This window comes from Gopherus flavomarginatus, chromosome 6 (genome assembly GCF_025201925.1).
Source record: "Gopherus flavomarginatus isolate rGopFla2 chromosome 6, rGopFla2.mat.asm, whole genome shotgun sequence".
NCBI classification, from domain to species: Eukaryota; Metazoa; Chordata; order Testudines; family Testudinidae; genus Gopherus; species Gopherus flavomarginatus.
In genome coordinates, this window is record NC_066622.1 from 75,023,992 (window position 1) to 75,037,911 (window position 13,920).

Consider the following 13,920-nt stretch of genomic DNA (forward strand, 5'->3'; position numbering starts at 1 on the left):
GATTGTAGCATTTATGTAGTGCAGTGACATGCTATTGCATCTTGAAGGCTCAATATCCACATAGGTTACGTCTACACTAGAAACTCTAGAATGGCATGGTTGCAGCACTAGAGCTGTGCCGCTGTCGTGTACACACTTACTACAGCGATGGAATATGTTCTTCTATCACTAGTAAATCCAGCTCTCCAAGAGCTGGTAGCTAAGTCAATGGAAGAATTCTTCCATCGACCTAGCAGTGTCTATGCCAGGGCTCAGGTCCACTTAAATACATTGCTGAGGGAGTGAAATTTTTCACAGCCCTGAGCAATGTAGTTAAACCAACTTTCTAGAGTAGACCAGTCCTGAGTAATAGCAGCAAATGTCCCATTACACCTTAACTTATTGGAAGCACAGACTAAGACAGAGATTCTCAAACTTTTTTTTGTTGATGGACCCCTTTTCAAATGCAATGTTAATCGTGGACCCCCCGACTGAGAAACTAGTTGACAAACTTATCTGTGTAGTTCGTATAAACACATACTGTTAGTAATGCTTTAAGAAAAAGAGTAGAAGAGTACATATAGATAGATATCAGTGCGATGGGTGGGCGTGTTTCTTACTGCAGAGTCTATCTGTCCTTGGTGTGATGGCAAACTTATAAATCACTCTCCACTTCCAGTGGAGACCTGAACTTTGTCTTCATAGCTGGCATGGCAGAAATGGTGCTTCACATATATATGTTGTTGGGAAAGGTGTCAACACTTTTATTGCTTCTGTAACTAAAACTGGGTACTCTGCAGCAACAGTTGGCCAAAGCTGGCAAGGCATATGTTCCTGAAACTTAAATTTTCAGTGTTTGGACACAGGTAGTTCGAGCAGCTCCTGTTCTGCTTTTCCACTCAGATGGTAAGATGATATAGCAAAAGAGGAGAATGGATCCCAAACCCAATCGTATTCCTCCCTGTTGATATTTTTAAACTAAACAATGAAGTGCTCAGCCAAAGTTGAAAGGTGAGCAACGATCCTGTCTGTCACACAGTCAATTGTCATTCTGTGAGTATCCGGAAATTCTGTCAAAAGCAGAAACAGATCTGATGTTCCACTGCTCAGCCTAGTTTTCCAAATCTCTACTTTCTTCTGAAATGCTGCACTCCTGTCACTCAGCTCAAGTATGATTCTACTGCCCCCTTGTGTGGACAGGTTCAGCGCATTCAACAAGTTAAAAATGTCTGCAAAGTATGCAAGCTGCGCAATCCATATCGGGTCAGAAAAGTTTGTGGAGATCTTGGGATTGTGCACAGAAAGAAAACCAGCAGCAGCTCTTTGCAAAGCTCAAAAACTCTTTCCAATACTCTGTCGTGAGGTACCCAACACACTTCTGTATGAAACAATAATTTGTCATGTCCGGCGCTCATTTCTAAACAAAGCTTTGCAAAAAGGCATGAATTCAAAGGCCAGGACTTTACAAAATTCACAACTGTCACAACTGCATTTAGCACATCATGTAATTAGGGTTCCATTTTCTTTGATACAGGGGCCTGGCAATGCAACATACAGTGTGTTACAATTACATATGGGTTTATGGCTCATATTCTTGCTACAACACCACTCCTATTGCCTGTCATAGCGGCAGCACCATCGATGCAAACAGCAACACAGTTCTCCCAGTTCAGCGATTCAGCTGATCAGATCAGATCAGTCCCGTAGTCAATATAGTCCAGTTTCCTGTCTCCAAGGATGGCCAGTATCAGAGGCTTCAGATGAAAGTGAAAGAAACTATTTCGTGGACAATTATAGTGTAATTGCCAAGAAGGGAAGTTTCTTCCTAATCCCCATAAATGAGTGGTTGGTTCATGCCTTGAAGAGGGAGGGACTCTTCTTAATTTTTTTATCCTCTCTAATGTGAATGTGGATGTTCTCATTATCTGTATAAAATTTTTGTTCACTTTTGAACCTACTAAGCACTCAGTCTCAATATCTTTTGGCAATGAGTTCCACTGAGTAAAAGTACACATTTCTGTGTGGGGACCTTTCAGGGTCACTGAGTGTCCGTGGAACAGAAGAAAGAATTATTGCTATGTAGTTCCCAGTATCTATCCTATGTTGCCTTTAAAGATACATATAACATTTGCCCAGAATATAAACTGATTTAAGAGAGACTGTGTAAGTGTGTTAGCAGATGAGCCACTTCATGCTTAAGCTCCTTCAGTACTCTGGGGTATAACCACGTGGGCCTAGCGATTTCTTATTCTTTAGCAGTTTGTTCCAGCACCTTTTCTTTTGATGCCTCAATCGCGGATAATACCTCATCTTTACTACCAGAAAAAGACTGGCCCAGGAAAGGATTTTCCCTACTACTCTCTGTGATGAAGAATGAGGAAAAGTTGTAACACAGCTTCTCTGGAATGCCCTTATCCTCCTTATTTGCTGCCTTTATTCTCCGTAATCCAGCAGACACCAGTTCTCTCAGGTTTTCAGCTTCTGATTTATTTAAATAATTTCTTATTTATTTTTATTTCTTTGGTAATTTCCTAGTTTCCTTCTTATATTTTACCAGTCACCAGCGATGCTCCTTTCTATTAATCTCCTAGTGTTGGATTTCCATTTTTGAAGGATACCTGGTTGGCTCAAAAAAGCATGTGAGCTTTACCATCTAACTCTATTTTTACTTCTTGGCTTAGGCTCATATTTTCTGAAATCCCCTTTCTAGAGTTTATTGGCCCTGGGCTAGTTTGGGTACAATTCCTTTGCTGAGGATGTTGAACAGGTCAAGAAATATTAAATTATTGAATGATTTTTTTTTAAATTGAGATATACCTATCTCAGAACTGGAAGGGACCCTGAAGGGACATTTAGTCCAGCCCCCTGCCTTCACTAGCAGGACCAAGTACTGGTTTTGCCCTAGATCCCTAAGTGGCCCCCTCAAAGACTGAACTCACAACCCTGGGTTTAGCAGGCCAATGCTCAAACCACTGAGCTATCCCTCCCAAATAGCTTTAGGGACAAGAAAGGTGGGGGAAGCCAAAAATAAGAAATGTATTTTTTTACCTCTAGAAAGAATCTAACTACTAAAGTTCAGTAAATTTTAAAATCATTGAGATGAAAGATTTTGAAAATGTTCTGAGCACCTGTAGCTGACATTGGCTTCAACTGGCATTACGGGTGCTCAGCACCTCTAAAAATGAGGCCTCGAGCCTCCTAGTGTATGTAGCTCAAAGCTGTGCTCAGCCAAGCAACTAGAGACAAAAAATGAACTGGATTCTTTAAGTGGAACTTGTCTTGATAGGGTTTGACATCAAACATTTCTTTGAATTCCCTGCTTCCATCTGCAGGCAGAAAACCACGTTTCCCATTGTCCAGACTGACCCATAAGAAATTGAATTTTAAAAGTTACTAAAATATATCATTTTGAAACACTTCTGTGAACACTCCCGTCAGTTCTGCTGCCGCCAGTGGTTTTCAGCAGCAACACATCCTCTTACTAGCTTAAGCAATGACAAGCAGCTTTGCAGTAATTCAGCACCTCTAGTGGTTTGCAGCAGTACACTAGATTTCCATTTCTAATATGAAATGAATCCCTGAAACACCCGTAAATTAAAGCTGTAATTCCACCTTGGGGTTCTGGTGACATTGACAAATCACTTGAGCTTTGCTAACATGGTTTATGTCACCAGGGCCCCCGGAATGAAATTACAGCCTGATTCTGTAGCGCTTGGAGAGGTTTCCTTATTATTTAGCCAGTCCCATCTTGAACAGCCCTAATCATGTGTTGCAAAGCCCATGTAATGGCAGCACACATTGGAAATAGGAACAGTTATATCATTTTGAGCTCAATGTGCTCTCCTAATTTCCTAGATCAAGAGAAAACTCCTTTTTGCTGTCCTGCTGTTTTGTCAGAGTAGGTCTGTCTGCCATTTGGAATCCTCTTTGACATTTCCACAGTAACAAATGAAAACAGTGAGACTATTTTGTGACGATCACTGTCATTGTTCCCTGCAAAATCTCTCCCCTAGTGTCTGTCCACTAAATGGAACTGGGAAGAAAAATCATAACAAATGAACAGAAAAGGGTACAAAATCAGTATGTTCTACAAGTTCACTAACAAATGTTATAGCTAATCTAATGTGATTTCATTGTATGCTGCATGAAAAGTGCTAGAGTATAAATTGTAACTGCAAATCATTTTTAAGTAACTTAATGCAGCAGTGACGGAATATATGCAGTGACGTTATAGCCATGTGATCAAAATATCTTATACCACTTGCAAGGGCCAACATTCCTGAGATAAAAGCAGTTCCTCATTAAGTGCTGTGAGGTGCCAAGTACTAGCCAGAGCATTTTACCTCTGTCCGTATCAAAGCTGTAGTCATGAGCTCACACCCATTGTCATTTTCAAAATCCAATTGATAGCTTTAACACAGACACAGATTCCAGGAAGAAGTTACCTATAGTTTAAAAACTACAAAGAGAAATCCTTCTTCGGTGTACATGCTTGCAGAATAAACAATTATCTCTCCTCTTTTAATGAAACATAGCATCAGTCTTGCTCAGTGACAGCTACTGTATCAGCCATCAGAACACAATTCATATCGAAGTTAGTACTTGACACAACAGGAATAGTCTGTCCTCCTACGTATCTTCTGTGTGCCTCATTGAATCTTACTTGAGCTTATCATTTTGAGATACACAGGCTTTATTGAATATATTTTCCTGTCTTTTGTTATATTCTTATTACCACGTGGGCCAAAATAAAGCCAAAGCCCTCATCTTTAATATAGAGGTAAACCCTGTGGAGAATGCAGGTCCCAGTTTGTGATCCTCCCCCTTGATCTGAATGCCTTTACAAATTACATCTAGCCTTTGAACTGCTGGCAAGTTGCCAAGTGTCCCTCACCTGTGGAAGGATTTGGCCTCTTTCTTGTGGCTAATGCAAATGATTCTCTGTAGGTTAACATCCAGATATGATTTCAGAACAATGTAATATTTTGTATATTTGTACTAGGGCTCTCAAGCAATTAAAAAAATTAATCGTGATTAATCGCTATTTTAAACAGTAATAGAATACAATATATTTAAATATTTTGGGATATTTTTTACATTTTCAAATATATTGATTTCAATTACAACACAGAATACAGAATGTACAATGCTCACTTGATATTTAATTTTATTACAAATATTTGCACTGTAAAAAAACAAAAGAAATACTATTTTTCAGTTCCCTCATTAGAAGTACTGTAGTGCAATCTCTTTATCATAAAAGTCAAACTTACAAATGTAGACTTATGTACAAAAAAACCTGCATTCAAAAATAAAACAGTGTAAAGCTTTAGGCCTACAGGTCCACTCAGTCCTACTTCTTGTTCAGCCAATCACTCAGACAAACAAGTTTGTTTACATTTGCGGGAGATAATGCTGCCCTCTTCTTGTTTACAATGTTACTTGAAAGTGAGAACAGGCATTCCCTTGGCACTCTTGTAGCCGGCATCGCGAGATATTTATGTGCCTCATGCGCTAAAAATTCATATTCCTGCTTCAGCCACCATTCCAGGGGACATGCGTCCACGCTGATGACAAATTCTGCTTGATAACAGTCCAAAGGAGTGCGGACTGACATATGTTCATTTTCATTATCTGAATCACATGCCATCAGCAGAAGATTGATTTCTTTTTTGGTGGTTCGGGTTCTGTAGTTTCCACATCGGAGTGTTGCTCTTTTAAGGCTTCTGAAAGCACCTCGTCCCTCTCAGATTTTGGAAGGCACTTCAGAGTCTTAAACCTTGGGTCGAGTGCTGTAGTTATCTTTAGGAATCTTATGTTGGTACCTTCTTTGTGTTTTGTGTAATCTGCAATGAAAGTGTTCCTAAAATGAACATGTGCTGGGTCATCATCCAAGCCTGCTATAACATGAAATATATGGCAAAATGCAGGTAAAACAGATCAGGGGACAGACAATTCTCCCCCAAAGAGTTTGGTCACAAATTTAATTAACGCATTATTTTTTAACAAGCATCCTCAGCATGGAAGCATGTCCTCTGGAATGGTGGCTGAAGCATGAAGGGGCATATGAATGTTTAACATATCTGGAACGTAAATACCTTGCAATGCCAGCTACAAAAGTGTCATGCAAATGCCTGTTCTCACTTTCTGGTGACATTGTAAATAAGAAGTGGGCAGCATTATCTCCTGTAAATGTAAACAAACTTTTTTTTTCTTAGCAATTGGCTGAACAAGTAGAACCGAGTGGACTTGTAGGCTCTGAAGTTGTACATTGTTTTGTTTTTGAGTGCAGTTATGTAACAACAAAAAAAATCTACATTTGTAAGTTGCACTTTCACGACAAAGAGATTCCACTACAGTACTTGCATGAGGTGAATTGAAAAATACGGTTTCTTTTGTTTATCATTTTTACTGTGCAAATATTTATAATCAAAAATATACACTTCGATTTCAGTTACAACACAGAATATAATATATATGAAAATGTAGAAAAACATCAAAAATATTTAATAAATTTCAGTTAGTATTCTGTTGTTTAACAGTGCGATTAAAACTTTTTTTTAACCATGATTAATTTTTTGAGTTAATCGCATGAGTTAACTGTGATTAATCGACAGCACTAATTTGTACATTATTGACATTTTTTTAAATTGCTTTGAATATGTAAAATATATCAAATATATAAAAACACATCATAGGAAATGTACAAACAGGCTTATGCAGACCCCATAATACCTTCTAGAGGATAGCTTTAGCACATCATTACCTCATGTATAAATGTTGCTCCAAGAAGTTGTTTAACATAAATCCTAAGAGCTTGATTGTGTGAAACCAGTGTAAATCAGGAATAACTTCTCTGAAATCAATAGTTTCACTATTGGGGTAAGGGATTTCATTCTGCTTTCAAACATTTTTAGAGCTGCTGCCATAGAGTCATAGAAGGGACCACAAGGGTCATCTCGTCTAACCCCCTACTAAGATGCAGGATTTATTGTGTCTAAACCATCCAAGACGGATGGTTATCCAGCCTCCTTTTGAAAAGCTCTGGTGAAGGAGATTTTATGACTTTCCTAGGTAATTTGTTCCATTGTCCTACTGTTCTTACAGTTGGGAAGTTTTTCCTAAGATTTAATCTAAATCTGCTATGCTGTAGTTTGAACCTGTTGTCTCTTGTCCTGTCCTCTGTGGCAAAAGAGAACATTTTTTCTCCATCTTATTGCAGCCTTTCTAGTATTTGAAGACTGCTATCATGTCTCTCCTTCATCTCCACTTTTTCAAACTAAACATACCCAGTTCCTTCAGCCTTTGCTCATATGGCTTGGATTTTATCCCTTTGATCTTTTTTGTCACTCGCCTCTGGATCCTGTCCACTTTCTCTACATCCTTTCTATACAGCAGTGACCAAAATTGGACACAGTACTCCAGCTGAGACCTAACTAGCGCCAATCACCTCCTGTGATTTGCATGCTGTGCCTCAATTAATGCAACCCAAAATTGCATTTGCTTTTTTTTCCAAGAGCATTGCATTGTTGCCTCATGTTGAGATTGTGATCCAACACAGCTCCCAGATCCTTCTCAGCAGTGCTGCTGCCAAACAAGTTATCCCCCATTCTGTGTTTGTGCATGTGTTTTTTCTTCCCCACGTGTAGCACCTTACATTTGTATATGTTTAATTTTATTGTCTATAGCCCAGTTTTCCTATTTATCAAGATCTCTTTGAATTTTAGCTTCATCCTTCAAAGTGCTTGCAACCCACCCCCAGCTTTGTATCTTCTGCAGATTTGATCAGTATGGTCTCTATTCCTTCAGCTAGGTCATTAATAAAGATGTTAAATAACACTGGACCCAGAACAGATCTCTGTGGGACTCCACTTGAGACCTCCTTCCAATATGACATCATTCCATTAGTAGTCTTTGTGGTTGTTCAACCCATTATGTATCTACTTAATGATAGTTCTACTGAACCCACCTTTCTCCAGCTTACTTATGAGAATGTCATGCAGGACTATGTCAAAAGCCATGCTAACGTCCAGGTATATTACGTCCACCGCATTCCCCCTATCCACCAAACCAGTTTCTTTGTCAAAGAAGGCAGTCAAGCTGGTTTGGCATGATTTGTTCTTGGCAAATTCATGTTCGCTGCTAGTGATCACCCCTTCATCCTCCATGTATTTGAAACTGAAATGTTTTAAACATTGCTCGGTAGCTTCCCAGATATTGAGGTCAGATTGACTGGTCTACAGTTCCACGACTCCTCCTTTTCCCCCTTTTTAAAGATGGGCACTACATTAGCCCTACTCCAGTCTTCTGGGACCTCTCCTGTCATCTATGAATTTGAAAATATCACCAGTGGCTTTGAGATTTCTTCAACTAATGCCTTCAGCACTCTGGGGTGAATAGCATCAGGCTATTCATTCATCATTTAGAATTCATTCAAATTAGTCAGAAAATCTCTGATGAGCTCTTTACTTATCCCAATCTGCATTCCTTCCCCTTTATTGTCCATGACTCTGGGCAATCCCTCCTGCACGGAGAATCCAAGAAGCTTGAAAAATTGTTTTGGCTTGCAGCAGGGTTTTCAAAGGAGTTTAAGGACGTTAGGTGTGCAAATCTTATTGAAAGTCAATGGAAGATGGGCACCTAAGTCCTTTAAGCTCTTTTGAAAATCCCAGCCCCCACCATTTTCTGTGAGCTCTTAGGATGGCTTAGAAACTAACTGAACCAAAAGTGAAACTTTCACAAGCAGCCATGGAAATTCCCTCCTCCCAAAGTAATTTTGATATGCTGCATGAATGTGTATCATCTTGAAGAGACCCACACGTCCTTCCTGCTTTTTAAGTGATGGCATTTTGTGTGTGTGCATATACTTATGTACTGTAGATATAACTAGAGAGTGCTGCGCAGGATAGCTGTGAGATTATACATCAGAAAGTTCTTTTGGCATGGTCAACAAACAGTAGTTTCAGTGCTTTGTGATATTAACACTCTGAGATGAATGAGTTTGTGGCCTTATTCAAAAGTTCCTGTACTTACTATATTTGTATGATATTACAATGTTATAAACAAAAACCATGTTTTTACTAAAATTGTAGCGAGCACAACATATCCTTTTGCTTCTTATGTGTTCGTTTCGGTAAGAACCTCACAGCAACGTAGACAGACATACAAGAAAAAAAATTCTAGATGTCTTGAAATCAAAGTTTCAGAAACTAGAATCAATTCATTGTTGAGTGGCAAAACTGTGACATCAGAGACCACTTACTCACTATACCAGTGGTATTTAGTTCTATATATAGCTATTTTAATTGGTTAAAATACCATGGAAAGTGGTCACGGTTTTTTCAGTCACATTTTAAAAAGACACATTTCATGGATATAATGTCACAGCCATGAAATACAGCCCTCTGATGATACCATAGCCCTAAGATACAACTTTATTTGCCAGCTGGCAGTATGATTGTTGAGATAGCAATTAAATATATATTGATGTGTAACATGCAATGGCTTATTTCTGTTATAAAATGTATCTTCATGAGGAAAGAGGTGAAGGGACACTACTTGTGCGTTATTCTGTCTTTCTTTCCAAGTGAAGATAAATGTTATAACAGAAATCAGTGCTCATGTTGTCTTCATTTATACAACATGGGCGGCTAATTGCCTCTGAACAATCCTGTTGCTGAAGTCATAGTAGATGATTTATAAAGTGTTGAAATAAAAATACCCTTTTAATATTATAAGCATTTTGACTGACAACCCATTTTCCACATCTTTCACGCTGCTGTTGTATAAACAGCACAAACCAGTATAATAGCTCAGCTGTAGATAGGACATCAGTCTTCACATCCTAGGGGATGACTTGTCACAACTCTCAACATGTTCATTACTACACTGCTCGTGTGTTCTGATGTCATCCTTAACTCACAAAGATAAATGCCACATCTAAAACGAGGCTATTGGATGCCCCCTCTGTCTCTATAACTGACCTTCCATAAACTAGAATATTGTCTGATTATGCCTTCATAGTAGATTTTTCTCTGTCACTGCTGGAGGTGCACTATTATTCTGATAAATGTTGTAGTCGGCCACCAGTATGCACTTCCCACATTGGAATTGGCACAATTTAGAAATTTGCCATACTGTTTGAACTGCCACCACCTTGAAAAAAATCATAATATAAAAATAAACACGTCACTCAGAAAAAACACTGAATATTTCCTTTTTCTATTTACCTCACTGTTTCAGACTGTACAAATTGCTAAATATTAATTATAATGAAAACTAATCAGACATTTGCAATCATGAAAGCTTTCTTTGAATGTAATACATTATTGGTATATGTACACGGCCACGAACTATTCTCCAAATGCAATTTCAATACAATCCTATCTGTTTTTCTTACTTACCACCTTTCCACTGGGATCCACGTATTCAACTCTTTGGTTTTACTGTCTTGTCTGTATTTCATCTTATTAAAATACAGTAAGTTACAATTTTTAATTTCCAATTACACAAAACACATATGTTTTAGAAAACAACGTAAAGAAATAAGTGCAAGATAAACTAAATGCTAGTTCATCTGTTCTCATTTTGAAAGTAGCATTTAATTTTTTAATGCATTAAAAGGGATGTGTGTATGGAATAACATGTCCCATGGTACTTGGTTTGGCAGAATTAGGGCCTGATCTGTCAAGGTGCTGAGCACTGTCAGTTCTCATTGATATCAACAGCATTGTAGAACTCTCACTACCTTGCAGAATTGGGCTTTAAAGGACGGTCATTTTTCTTAATGACTTTCTCGCCAGACTTGATGGGAAACGAAAACTGAATATGTGTTACGTATGTTTAAAAATATTTTGCATTAGAAGTAGATTTTCATAACAAATTATAAAGTTCCAGTTTTTGCTCTGTTAGTTCTGGGACACAATGTGACTTAAAGTCTGAAAGCGAATCATCTCTGTTTAAAAATATTTTGTCTCACCTACTGCCAGTGTAACATTCTATTTTATGTTAATGTGGCATCCATTAGAAAATCATGTAATGATGAAGAAAATGTAGTATGGAAGGTTAGAGAAGTGATTTTAATGTGTTACAATCTCTCACTCAGAATATTGGTAATATTTTTGTACTGTTTTAATGTATTCTGAGTAGAAAAACAGGCGCTAGTCAAACTAGATCATCGAGCAGATTCCTCTGGGAAACATGGCAGGATATAGTCCCCTGAGAGGTGATGCGTAAGATTAAGTTGATATTATATTAGCATAAAATATAAAACATATTGAAGTATAAAATACTTGAAATATATTAGCTATCTCATATCTGATGAGCCCTCTAATGGGACCTGTATCCTGCCCTAGCACTAAGGATTCACTGCATGATCTATGAGGTATTCTGACTACTATAATTTTATATAGTGTATATCACCTCCCCCAGCATTGAAATGCACCCACTTCACGGGTGGAAAGTGAAATCCTGGCACAAATGAAGTTGATAGAAAAACTCCCATTCGCTTCATTGGAACTAGGATTTCACCCAGAGATGCACATGTCACTATACAATATTTAAGCATGTGGGCACCGATTCTGCAAATATTTGTATGCACATGCTTAGCTTTACTACTGTGGGTAGTGTCATTGAAATCAGTAGAGCTACTCACAATATCAAAGTTAAGCATATGCAAAAGTGTTTGCAGGATCAGGGCCACAAAGAGTAAAAAATACTGTGTCCAGTTGAGAAGTTGCCTTATCTTGCTTTCCTACTGTATTTAATAACACTACTGTCATTGACACTTCTTAGTAATTGACAGAAGGCTTTTTCTTAGCCATGTCAATTTAGCATAGTAGTAGTTATTAAAAAAAGAAAGACATTAAATATGACCCTTTTGAATTCATTGCATAGCAGCTCTATTTATATAGTGCTGTGGTAAAGAATTTCAGCCCACAAAAGTCATCCCTCTTGCACAAAGGTTTTATTTTGTTACACTCTGCATCCTTTAATGCCTGGCAATGTATTTGCAAACTGCAGTGTGGCTGACTTATGGTTGCTGTGGGAACTATAACTTTGAATTTCCTGGCTTTTGTGCATGTGAAATCTCAACCATAATGTTACATGCATTCAACCTCTTTGCATTTAATTTCCTCAAGCAGATGACAGGAGCATCATTCCCCCCACCTTCCAAAGAGTGTTTAAAAACTGAACAGAAAGTAGCATTTTGCTTCTATTTTGTAATGTTTATAACTTTATCTTTTTTACATGAAATGAATCAAATTCTCTTCTAGTCATTATTTTTATAGCATGCCCATTGCCATGGTATCTGGACCCAGGTGCCACATTTGGGTTATTGAAGCAGATAAATAGCATCTGAAAAATTTCTGAACTGTTAAAAATCCACTTGTCTTCATTCTGATATCTCAGAAATGGTGAAAGAGAATTTTATCCAAGTTCCCAGAAATTCACTTGTGTGCTAAGAAAAAGTCAGAGAAATATCAGCTTGGAGATCATTTTTTTCCAGATAGCCGGATGAAAGTATCCAAGTTTTAATTTAACTGATGCAATGCTCAGATTACCTTTTGGGAGCCTGGAGACTGTGAAATACATTTCCTTCAAATTGTTTTCCCTTATCCTGGTTAAGCAGGGCCAGATCCAAATGTGAACTTCTTCCAGTTCATTAGGTAGAAAATGAAAGAAAAGTTTGATGGGACAATCACTATTTAGGACCTATCAATATCCTTCCATCACACATTTCTTAGAGGAGATTTTAGGTTCATCTGGTTTTTGTACATTGCAAATTGTAGGGCTGCAAAACCCAGGCAGGGGGATTGTTTCAAAGTCCAAGCTCCAGCCCAAACCTGTACATTTACATAGCTGTGCTTAGTACTGTAGCGTGAGCCCAGGTCTCAAGATGGAGGCTCTGAGATTTGCTACCATGGTTTTAAAACGCAGTGTAGATATACCCTAAGTGGCCAGATTCACTATTGGGTCTGTACACTGGCATAAAAAGGCATAGACCCTAGCAAAGTCCTCTGATTATGGAAACTTTACCAGGAGAGGAGGCTGTGTCAGTAGAAAATGCTGCATCCTCTTTTCTACCCTGGGTTTCAGATGGGGCTATTGCTAATCACAAAGGTGGGTGGTAATCACTAGCCGTGTTCAGGGCAGCCAAGGTATGAACTGATTCAGGGGCTCATGCAAAGCACCTTGAAGTTAATGAAAGGACTCCCATTGACTTCACTGGGCTTTGACTGAGGCCGTATGTGCTTCCTTTGAACAACCTTCAGCAGCGGAGCTCCTGTAGAGTTCCAGCTGCAGTTTACACTTGCCAGCCCACAGCACAAGCATCAAGGTGGGAGATGATGTGGCAACACTAAAATCCCTGTAGGGCACAAGCATCCTGGCTGGTGCTGAGAAGTATGATTATGCCTCATGCCACCAGCATTAGTGAACTGCGCAGTAAACTTACTGACGATATTAATAGTACAAACATGCTTTGCAATAAAAAAATACTTTGCAAACATTAACTGATTCATTGCTGAGATAACAGAGATGATGTGGGGTTTATTTTGTCCTTTGCTCTTGTAGACTTGTTTTACAGGTATTCTTTTATAGTTTTTTTGAGTTCTTTTTGCTCGAGAGCACAGCTGCACTCAGCACCTTCATTTCAGCAGGAAATGACTACTGTAGCAGTGTGAAACCACCCCCATCGCTTACCCACATTCATCTAGTCAATGCAAAGTTGCATTGTTTGTGTGAGTGTCCATCCATAAATGATTGTATAAACTCAGGGTACGTCCACACTACTTGGCGGATTGGCGGGTAGTGATCAATCTATCGGGGATCGATTTATCACATCTCGTCTAGACACGATAAATCATTCCCTGAACGTGCTCACCGTTGACTCTAGAACTCTATCAGTGTGAGAGGCGGAAGCAGAGTCGATGGGGGAGC

The 13,920-nt window shown here is 38.6% G+C and overlaps 1 protein-coding gene across 3 annotated transcripts in view; it reads left to right on the forward strand.

The window, feature by feature from the left end:
• Positions 1–13,920, forward strand: part of ADK (adenosine kinase) — a 560,116-nt gene that overhangs the window by 536,866 nt on the left and 9,330 nt on the right. The window lies entirely within an intron of this gene.